Consider the following 12,234-nt stretch of genomic DNA (forward strand, 5'->3'; position numbering starts at 1 on the left):
TTTTCTTCCAACAAGGAATAAGGCGTATTCTTACACCCAGTGCATTTTGGGCAGCATTAACAACCATTAAACATTAGAATTGGGGAATGAAACCGTTCAGATCAGGGGCAGGGAATCGATAGATTGAATTTTCACTGTGACTTGCCCACCTATAGTTCCGATCTAATCTCTGACCCATGAGAGATGAAAGTAAACAGGAGCAAACTACAAATGCAAAGTATCTTTCATCCGGCTAGTTGACCAAAGTGCCCGGGAGACCAATTCCTTTTCTGGGATATTCCCAGATAATTCACAAAGGTTAGAAATCCTACTGCCCATGGAAGGTGCTTCCTGGCACCAAAATCTTGCCCCAAACTACAACAGTGTCCAGTCATCTATCATTAGTTTTTTTTTTCCTTTTGGTATGTGACAGAAAAAATAACAATCTACATTTATACAGCTCCTTTAAAGCTGTTTCACAGGAATGTTATCAAACATAATTTGACAACGGGATACACAAGATTAGGGCAGATGACCAACAGCTTGATCAAATAGGTAGGTTAAGGAATGTCTTAAAGGAAGGAAGAGGGCAAAGGGTCCAGGGGGAGACTTATGAGGTTGGGCCTCAGTAGCTGAAAATACAGTTGCCAATAGTTGAGCGATTAAAATTGGGTTTGCATTAGGGCTGGAGGCTGGATGACATTAGAGATCAAGGGGTGGAGGGGCAGAGGGGTGGTTTGTTGCAAGGAATCTGAAAATAAGGATGAAACCTTTAAAATTGTATAACCAGGAATGTAAGTAAGGGAGTAAGCAAGCATGGGATAACAGGTGAACAGGACCTGGTGCAAATGAGTAAATGGGCAGCAGAGTTTTGGATGTTTTAATTTTACAAAGGGTAGTGTTACAATAGTGGATAATTACTTGCAGGCAATTTGAACTTTTTAAGGAGGACTTGTATTTTTTTTTAAAGAAATACAAGCAAAGACACTGAGCAAAAGATAATGTAAGGTGGCCACTTCTTGGAAAATTCCTAAGTGGGTTCTACTGACAAACCCATCCTGAGAGCACATGGAATGTTGCACCTGAAAAAGTGTTGTGGCCTTCTTCAAGCAGGGACACTTGAAAGGGAGATAGGAAAGATGCAAAAAACTGAACTTTAATCTCCTGTGGTTGTGGAGACAAAAGACTGATTTATATATCTCAACAGACATCCGAAATCCATCTCCTGTTAATTTATATCTCAATGTGTAAGTGGTCTGAGATGAAAAGAACATGGACTCTGGGTATGAGTCATAGTCTTTTCCCTTGCAGAATACACAGGGAAAAATGAGTTAAAAAGCTGGTGTGCTGGTGTATGACTGTGTGACAGCAAGCAAAAGAACAAGCTAATCACCTCCCCACAGCTTGAAGGCATAAGATTTTTCTCTCTGTTGCTGGAAGCAAAGCTCAGCAGAAGCTACAATCTAAAGGAAATAGGATAGCCTTTCAGCCACCTTGCAGAAGCCAACTTAACGGTCACAATGTACCACCATCTATGCCTCATGGACAAGCCAAAGACTGACTCGTATTTTTTAAACTTTTATTTGGACTCTTAACTTCTCATTTTTGATCTGTATGTATGTGAGTTGCATTTTTATTATATTTTCCTCAGGCTTTAGTAACAAATAAACTTATTCTTTATTTGACTAAAGAAAGCCTGGTCTAAAAATAAATACATTTAGACGCAGAAAAGGTATCCACAAAGAGAAGAGATCCCTTTTAAATCAACCTTGTTGTGACCAACTGAGGGGGTTGAATAAAGAAGGGAAGCCAGCACATTCCTCCTCACCTTGGAGCATAACAAAATTGGGGTCCTGTTCGGGAAGTTAATAAATTGGGGTACCTTACCCAGGAACTAGTCATAACAGTGGATAATAGGAGGCCAGGCAGGAGTACACTGGAGCAGAATCACAGAAATTTATGGCACAGAAGGAGGCCATTTGGCCTGCCGTGTCTGTGCCAGCCTAAGTATAGCTATCCAGTCTAATTCCAATTTTAAAAATTCATTCATGGAATGTGGGCGTGGCTAGCTAAGCCAGCACTATTGCCCATCCCTAAATGCCCTTGAGATGGGGATGATGAGCTGCCTTCTTGAGCAGTAGCAGTCCATATGGTGTGGATACATCAATAGTGCTGTTAGGGAGGGAGTTCCAGGATTTTGACCCAGTGACAGTGAAGGAACGGTAATATATTTCCAAGTTAGGATGGAGAGTGGCTTGGAGGGGAACTTCCAGGTGGTATTGTTCCCATGGAGAGAATGTTCTCCCTGTCGGGTGGGCCAGACGGGAACAGGTGCGGGCAGGGGCGAAGCCGATTGCCACCCATGATCAGCTGCGCACCACCACTTTAGGCCTTAACTGGCCCGCCCAGTGTGACACACACCCGTAAACGCTCAGTGCTACCTGTGTGGGTGGGGGGAGGAGGGAGAGTTGGGGCTTGTGCTCTTTCATGTATGCGCGCAAAAAGCACAGAAATTTCCCTGAGGCAGCTCCGTGCCTCAGGGGGATTAAGTTCCGTGCAAAAGATGGTAAAAATAAAAAAAGAAAATTATTCAGACAGTGTCACATGTGCTGGGACATGTTTATGAATTTTAATTTAAAAAATTATTTAATTAATAAACTCTTCATGAAACCTCATCCCGCTCATGGATAAGGTTTCATGAGAAATGCAAAGGCCGCCTGGGTTCTTCACCTGCCCGACAACCTTAAGGTTGGATGGGCAGACTTTAATTAGTTTATTAATACCCTTACCAGGCCTTTGACAGTTTGGCGGGCAATTCCGGTGCGTGCCCGCCAAACAGAAGATCAGAATGACACACAGTGACATCATCACGCATCATTTTACACACCAGAAGATTCTGCCCCATGTATCTGCTGCCCTTGTCCTTCTAGATGGTAGTGGTCATGGGTTTGGAATGTGCTGCCTAAGCAGCCTTGGTGATTCCTGCAGTGCATCTTGTAGATGGTACACACTGCTGCTACTGTGCTTCGGTGGTGGAGGGAGTGAATGTTTGTGGATGGGTGCCAATCAAGCGGGCTGCTTTGTACTGGACAGTGTCAAGCTTCTTGAGTCTTGTGGGAGCTGCACTCCTCCATTACACTCCTGACTTTTATTTTCTTTATTCTTTCATGGGGCATGGGTGTTGCTGGCAAGGCCAGCATTTGTTGCCCATCCCTAATTGTCATTGAACTGAGTGGCTTTTAAGAATCAACCAGATTGCTGAGGGACTGGAGTTACATGTAGGCCAGACCAGATAATGATGGCAGATTCCTTTCCCTAAAGGACATTGGTGAACCAGATGGGTTTTTATGGCCAGCATTACTGAGATTAGCTTTCAGTTCCAGATTTTTAACTGACATCAAATTCCACTAGCTGCCATGGTGTAATTTGAACCCATGTCTCCACAGCAGTAGCCTGATTACTAGTCCAGCAACATTACCACTAAGCCACCAAATCCCCTTCTTCCTTATGGATGGTGGACAGATTTTGGGGAGTCAGGATGTGAGTTACTTGAAGTATGATTCTAGCCTCTGACTTGCTCTTGTTGCCACAGTATTTATATGCCTAGTCCAGTTCAGTTTCTGATCAATGATAACCCCCAGGATGTTGATAGTGGGGGATTCAGTGATGGTAATGCCATTGAATGTCAAGGGTTGATGGTTGATGGTTAGATTCTCTCTTGTTGGAGATGGTCATTGTCTAGCACTTGTGTGGTGCAAATGTTACTTGCCACTTGTCAGCCCAAGCCTGGATATTGTCCAGGTCTTGCTGCATTTGGACATGGACTGCTTCAGAATCTGAGGAATCGTGAATGGTACCGAACATTGTGCAATCATCAGGGAACATCCCCACTTCTGAATTTATGATGGAAGGAAGGTCATTGATGAAGTAGCTGAAGACAATTGGGCTGAGGACTCTACCCTGAGGAACTCCTGCAGTGCTGTCCTGGAATTGCTGACCTCCAACAACTACAACCACATCCTTTGTGTTAGGTATGACTCCAACCAATGGAGCGCTTCCCCCCCGATTCCTGCTGACTCCACTTTTGCTAGGGCTCCTTGATGCCACAGTTGGGGTGGAATTTTCCCAGATTTGCACTAAGTGTGGTAGTGGGTGGATAAAACGATGTTTTACCCGCCAGCTGCAATGGCTAGTTTTCAGGCTATATTGTCCCAAATCCGCCACATTATTTATGCATTCCCAGGAAACATGACGTTTCCATGGAGGGCGGGCGTGCGGGATCTCAGTTGCTCTCCTGCCATTGCATCACAACAGCTGCCATGTTTAAAAGGCAGCCGCCAGCACATTGCTCATCGTTACCAGCTCACCACCGCTACCTGGGAGACATAGCCAGCAAAGGAAAAAAGACCGCAGCCCCCCAGTTTAATGACTGCTGGAAGGTGTGGAGGACCGCTGGGATGTCCTGTGTCCCCACTGTGGCCATAGGACGGCCAGCAACATGACCAATCCGGCTTGGGAGGCAGTGGCAGAGGTGGTCAGAGCCAATGCCCTTCAGAAGAGGACAGCCACCCAGTGCCGCCAGACCGGTCCAGGCTCTGGAACCACACCTTCAGCATCCTGATGGTCTGCTCCACCAAGTTATGAGTTGCAGTATGAGCCTCATTATACCGTCGCACTGCTGCAGTCTGAGGCCGCTGCACGGGTGTCATCAGCCACAGCCTCTGCCGGTAGCTTTTGTCCCTGAGGAGCCATCCCTGAAGCCTCTGTGCACCCTGGAAAACTGCAGGGATCTGTGAGCAACTGAGGATGTAGGCGTTGTGCACACTTCTTGGTAACCATGAGCACACCTGCAGGATGTGCTTCTGGTTGTCGCACACCAGCTGCATGTTCAGTGAGTGGAAGCCCTTGCGGTTGATGAAGTGTAGCGATGGAGACCTGAGAACCACATGAGTGCAGCCAATCGCACCCTGCACCTGTGGGAATCCCGAGGTCAGGGCGAGTCCAATTGCCCTTATATCCTGGCTGTCCTGGTCCCAGGCGAAATGCACAAAGTTGTGTGCCCTCGAAAAGATGGCATCCTGACCTCATGGATGCATTTGTGGGTGGCAGCTTGAGAGATTCCACAGAAGTGACCAGTGGAGCCCTGAAAGGAGCCACCAGCATAGAAATTGAGCACTGCAATCACTTTCACAGCCACTGGCAGTGGATGCCCTCCATGTCCCCTTGGCACCATGTCCTGCAGTGAGCGGCAGATGTGAGCCACCAAGTCTCTTGACACGCACAGTCTTTGACGACACTGGTTCTCGGTCATCTGCAAGAATGACAGGCAGTGTCTATAGACCCTGGGTGTCAAGAGGCACTGACCAGCCACAGCTCACTGTCGCTCCTGGGCAGCCTGTGTGGGAGCCCCTGCTGCCCCTTCTTCCTGAGGTTGCTGTTCCTGCCTTTGCACAGCCAGGAGCCTCAGTTGCTCTCTCTTCCGTCTTCCTCGCTCTCTGTCGGCCATCAGGCATACAACTAGGTCATCAGGATCCATGATCCTGACATTGTCCTCCTGCAGCATGAAAGAGAGAGGGAGAGAGATGTGGTTATCATGGGTGTACTTAGCATCCTTTCCTGGCCCTGTGTGACCACCCCTCATCGCTTCCCGGGACGTGCTGGTCACCCCTCGGATGGCCAGAGCTGAGTGCGCTGCATGGCTGCCCTGTCAACCTGCGACATGGGGAACACTGGTCCAAACTAGGATGCTGAGATTGCAAGGGGCTGTGAGCGTCTCCAGCAGTGCCTGCTACATGGCCAGCGTTGGCAAGGAGGTTGTACAATGTTTGCAGTCCAGCTGCTTCACGGTCCAGTAAAGTGGTCGCAGACATGCAGTCTGTGCCGGGGGTGGTGGGGTGTAAGGTCTGGAAGGCTTGGTGGCACATTGGTACCTCCATGTTACTTGCATCAGCGGGCAGCTAGGAGCCTAACCCTAGGAGCCTGAGCCTGAACTAACTCAGTTGCAAAGGAATGGTCAGTTTACATGTGTCCCTACTGCATGGGCACTTCCCTTGCCTACCATGCCCCCCACTTTGATTTCTTGTGCCCAGGATCCAACGGCAGACATTAGCTGCTTCCGGATGCCACCCGCCGGAGAACAGTCTTCTCCGTGGCAGGGCAGGAGTTGCTTCCAGACACCAGCCCCCTGAAAATAGTCGCCTCCGAGGCAGGACAGCACTTCACGCCAGCCCCCCGCGCTCCTGAAGACTGCAAAGCAACAGGTGACCCTGGCAAGCTGTGGAAAACGATGCTGTTCAGTCACCTCAGTTCCCCCAAAGTGAAGGCGTTGCCTGTGTGCTGTTGTGAAGCACGTCGATGTGCTTTCCTGCTGACGTGGACGGACGATCTGGCAGGGGTGCAAGAGCCTGGCAGGATAGCCTTTTAACGAGATGTTGATGTATTACGCTGAGCTCCCCACCGACGCTGGCGGGAAACGTGGCCTGCCGTCAGCAGGCTGAGCAGACAATCGTGACCTGCCTTCCCGCCATCGTAAACCAGATTGCACCATAATGCCCACACCCGCCACCTATCACGCCCGCTAGCAGTGGGCAAGGAAAATTCCACCCTTGGTCAAATGCTGCCTTGATGTCAATTTCCAGCCTTTGGCTTGTAACATTACACATTACAACACTTCAAATACATATCCAAGTACTTTTTTTAATGCAATGAGGGTTTCTGTCTCCACCACCCTATGAGGCAATGAGTTCCAGACCCCCACCACCCTCTGGGTGAAAAAATATCTCCTCAAATCCTTCTAACTCTTTTAAAGCTGTGGCTCCTGAGTAATGAACTCTCTGCTAAGGGAAACTGCCCCTTGCTATCCATCTTATCTAGATCCCTGATAATTTTATATCTCAATTAAATCTCCCCACAGCCTCCTGTGTTCTAAATAAACTTATCCCAGCCCACCCAATCTTTCCTCGGAGCTGAAATTCTCCAGTTATTGACAACATCCTTATAAATACTTAAGTCTAGATGTAACAAAGTCATGGATGAGGGTTTCAGCAGCAAGTGAACTAGGAATATAGGAGTAGTCCATTTTGCTCCTCAAGCCTGTTCAACCATTCAATGACATCATGGTTGATCAGCGACCCAACTCCATGGGCAGAACTTTCCCATTGGCGAACCGGGGCTGGACCTGCACGCCAATGCGTTAAATGACGCGCGGTGACATCGAGCAAGTGTCCCAATGTCACCATGCGCCATTGTGATATTTCTTTGGGTGGGTGTGTGATGATATTTGATGCATGCCTGCCATTAATTAACAGGCAACTTAAGGCCCTTGAGGCGCCAATTGACGGCAATTTTTTGGCGTTCCTGTGATCTTCGGGTCATTGCATGGGAGCAACGGGCTGGTGGGTAGGAGACATTTGTGTAAACCTCATCCACGGTTGGGATAAGAGGGCTCAGTAGGGTCGTGAGTGTGCTCTGTCAAATATTTAATTTGCAAAGTTACTGTTACTTGCCTGGGTGAGCTGCAATATTCAAAACACGTACCAGCTGTTTGGGCTGGACTCACAACCTTCAGGTCAGCACTCTGCAGAGAAGAATTGTTTTTGGGCCTGCAGGTTTCAGGGAGCCTTCCCTTAGCCTGGGAATGGGAGCTGAACTCTCCACTGGAGGCGGCTCATCTGAGGAGGAAGGGAGGGCTAGAAGGGGGAGGAGGCCAGGAATGCACATGCAGCTTCCAGGGGACCCACCTTTGGGAGGTCAGGCACAGGCACAAGGGACACGGGGCCAAGAGGTAGCCCAAGGCAGAAGGGGCCGCAGAAGATGCCACAATCCTGCTGCCAGGGTATACAGGCGGCAAAGCAGCTACCTCAATATGTCTGAGGTGCAGTGCTGAAGGAGGATCTGCCTCTCAAGGGAGACAGTCAACTCTATCTGTCAGATGATTGGGCCTGGGATCTCTGCTGTGTGGGTGGACACCTCATGCCAGTGGCTCTAAAGGTCACAGCTGCCCTCAACTTCTATGCTTCTGGCTCCTTCCAGGGGCCGGTGGGTGATCTTTGCGGTGTCTCCCAATCAGCTGTCCACACTTGTGTCAAGCAGATCACAGGCACTCTGTTCAGGTGTGCAATGACCTTCATCCACTTCTGTTGGGACCATGCCAGCCAGGCATAGTGAGCCAGAGGCTTCGCAGCCATTGCTGGCTTCCCCCTTATCCAGGGTACAATAGACTGCACACATGGCTATCAAGGCGCTAGCAGGTGAGCCCGGTGACTTCATCAACAGGAAGGGCTTCCACTTCATGAACGTGCAGATAGTGTGTGATCACAGGATGCTGATTCTACAAGTCTGTGCAAGGTACACAGGCAACTCCCACGATGCCTAAATCCTCAGACACTCCCAGGTGTTGGGGCTCTTCAGTGCTCCAGCCCGGCTGGATGGATGGCTGCTGGGTGACAAGAGCTATCCCCGTCAGAAAGTGGCTCATGACGCCTCTCTGTCATCCAAGAACAGAAGCTGAGCAGCGCTACATTAGGAGTCACACCTCCACAAGGGTCGTGGTGGAGAGAACCATCGGTTTTCTCAAGGAGCGCTTCTGATGCCTGGATCGTTCAGGTGGCGTACTCCAGTAGCCCCCCAGATCATGTGTCGCTATTGGTTATATGCTGCACTCCACAATCTTGTGCTGGAAAGGGGGGACACTATGGATGAAGAAGGTGTAGACGCAGTGGCTATGGCTGCACACGATGAGTCCAGCAGTGAGTCCGAGGATGAGCACGCACAGGGAAATGCTGAGGGGGTAAACGCTGACCCGGGCATACTCCAGAGAGGCAAGGATACCCGGGAGGCTTTAATCCAATGAACCTTTAGCTAGCACACCACATATGGACCTCCAGGACAAGCCTGAGCTGCAGGCTCCACACTCGATTCCTGAGTGCAAAATCTGCCTGGATAGGAACATTAACCAAGGGCCTTGTCAATAAAGCTGAATGTCCTACAAATCATTCATAACATCATTGGTAACCATCCACCTGCAGAAGAAAAGAGGCACTCTCAGCCATGGTGACATGTCTGAATTTAATGGTATAACAAAAGGAACTTAAGAGAACAAAATGACAAAGGTGTTCAACATCACACCAACTCATAAAGACCTCATCTCAGGCCAACACAAAAACACCAGTGATAAACCCGTGGTGTGCCGAAGGTGCCTTATGTTTACACTTTCGGGTGCTACGTCTTGGTGCTGCCCCCTTGCTGGGACTGGCGTCTGAGACAGCCTGCTCACTCAGCTGTCCTGTTGGCCTCGATGACCTTGGCAGCTGTCCTCTGGCCTGTGGAGCCTGTGCTGGCCCCGCCTGGGAGAGAGATGCCAGTTCCACAGCTGGCATCTTCTCAGTTGTAGCAGCCTCATCGGATGCAACAGTCATTGACAGAAGGGTGGAGGAGCTGCTGCCCTCATCCGGAGCTCCCTGAGAGGAGCCCACAGAGATGACAGGCAGCTGCTGCACCGACATGAGGTCGATTTGGACCTCCCTGCTCACCGTGAATAGATGGGCACTGGGTTGGGAAATGCCCAGACCATCTCCCACACTGGCACTGATCAGCTGAGGTCAATGGCGAGGTGAGGGCTTGCTGGTCCGAGCGCATCCCCAGGAAACCCTGATTGGTCTCCTGCAGGAGCCACTCCACAAGAGTCACTGCTCTCTCCATGGAGGACGCATGGCGCTCGGCCATGGGGGCTAATTGCTTCGGTGATAGTCCGTGTAGACTCCTCCACCACGAACACCAAGCCAAGCATAGCCTCATGTATCTCCCCCAGATGCTCCTACACACCTGGCCACACTTCCTGCGTTTGCTGCATAGCGGATGACTCCAGAGGCACATCATCAGGCACTGACTGAGCATGTGCCTGGTCCCCTGCAGCCCTCCAACTGCTGGTGCCATGGGCACTCTGTGTCTCTGCCAGCTCCTCCAGTGACTGTGAAGTGCCCTCACCGCTGTGCCCCAGGACACTAGCCAATGATCTAATTCCCATCGAGGTGCTAGTACCTGTGCTGGTGCCTGCCTGGCAGAGTTGGTGTGATGCTGGTGAGTCCGAGACTTCAGGTGTGAGAGGGGGCCTCTGCTGCTCCTCCTCCCGGCCCTGCTCCACAGATGCTGAAAGAAAGAAATAGGACATTTGATTAGTTAACGTGGAGACAAGACAATGTGCATCGCAGTCCCCTGGATCATTATGCGCTCATCCTTCCAAAAGCAATGATCAAGGCATGTTGCAAACTTCAATCACTTAACATTCAGCACTGCCATGGTTGCTGGGAGAACAAAGGTGACTATGGGGCCCAGGATCAGAGGCCTAACACTTCAGCTTTAACTCAGCAGAGAAAGCGAGTTCCAGTTGATTTTAAAAAGTGTATTTTGAATCTCTATTCTAACTTGCTTTCAGATTAAAGGTAAATAGGAGAAATATTTCACAGATTGATAAACTAAAGACCAGTAGGTAATTTAAAAACAAATTGAAAAACTAATTAAATAAAATAGAAATGAAGGGCCAGGCGATGTGTTCTAGCTGCATGATGTGGGAGCTGGTGGAACCCCTTGTGGTTCTTAGCAACCACATCTGTAGCAAATGTTGGTTGCTCGAGAAACTCTGGCTCAGAGTTGATGAGCTGGAGTCTGAGCTTCGGACACTGAAACACATCAGGGAGAGGGAGAGTTACCTGGACGCTGTGTTTCAAGAGACAGTCACACCCCTTAGAATAACTACCTTAAATTCGGCCAGTGGTCAGGGACAGGAGGGTGTGACTATGAGTGAGGCAGGTAGAGGGATCCAGGAAGTACTGCAGGAGCCTCAGCCCTTGCCCTTATCCAATAGGTTCGAGATTCTTGCTCCCTGTGTGGACGAGAGTGGGGACTGTAGGGAGAATGAGCAAACTGACCTTAGCACCATGGTACAGGGAGCCATTCAAGTGGGAGGAGAAAAGAGAAATGTAGTTGTAATCGGGGATAGTATAATTTTAGGGGAATAGACACTGTTCTCCGTAGCTAGGATCGAGAGTCCTAAAGGCAGTGTTGCCTGCCTGGTGCCAGAGTTAAGGATATCTCATCTGGGCTGAAGAGGAACTTGGAGTGGGAGGAGAAAGATTCAGTTGACATGGTCCACATAGGTACCAACGATATAGGTAGGGGCTAAATTAAAAAGCAGAACCAAAAAGGTAATAATCTCCGGATTACTACCTGAGCCACTAGCTAATTGGCACAGGGTTAATAAGATTAAAGAGGTAAATGCATGGCTCAAAGGTTAGTGTGGGAGAAATGGGTTCAAATTTATGGGACATTGGCACCAGTATTAGGGAAAGTGGGAGCTATTCTGTTTGGACGGGCCCCAGTGAATTATGCTGTGTCCTGGCAAATCAGATAACTAGGGTTGTAGATAGGGCTTTAAACTAAATAGTGGGGGGGAAGGTTCAGTTGCATGGAAATAAAAAAATCAAAGTTTAAGGAGAGGGTAAGAGTGCAGGTTAGTGATGAGGCTGATTGTTACCAAAAAGTGAAAGGAAAGGACAGCGTGTGAATGCCATAACGCCAAAGAATCATATAAGGGTAGGGGAAATTGACAATAGGGCAAAGTTAAAGGCTTTGTATCAGAATGCGCGTAGCATTCGGAATAAAACTAATGAGTTAACAGCACAAGTAGAGATAAATAGGTATGAACTGGTGGCGATTACTAAGATGTGGTTACAGGGAGAATAGGTTTGGGAATTGAATATCCAAGGGTACTCAGTGTTTCGGAAGGATAGGCAGGAAGGAAAAGGAAATGGTGCAGCTTTGTTAGTAGTGCTGTAGTTAGGAATGATATAGGCACTGGAGAGCAAGACGTAGAGTCAGTCTGGGTAGAAATAAGAAATAGCAAGGGAAAGAAGTCCCTGGTGGGAGTAATCTATAGGTCCCCAAACAGTAGTTTAGCAGTAAGGCCCAGTATAAACCAGGAAATACTGGGGGCATGTAAGAAAGGCACAGCAATAATCATGGGTGATTTTAATATGCAAAAAGACTGGACTAATCAAATTGGCAAGGGTAGCCTCGAGAGAGAGTTCATAGAATGTATTAGAGATTGTTTCTTGGAACAATATGTTGTGGAACCAACCAGGGAGCAGGCTATTCTGGATTTGGCTTTGTGTAATGAGATGGGATTAATTAATGATCTCATAGTAAATGATCCTCTAGGGAAGAGTGATCATAGCATGACAGAATTTCAAGTTCAGTTTG

The sequence above is a fragment of the Carcharodon carcharias genome, chromosome 4 (assembly GCF_017639515.1).
Source record: "Carcharodon carcharias isolate sCarCar2 chromosome 4, sCarCar2.pri, whole genome shotgun sequence".
NCBI lineage: Eukaryota > Metazoa > Chordata > Chondrichthyes > Lamniformes > Lamnidae > Carcharodon > Carcharodon carcharias.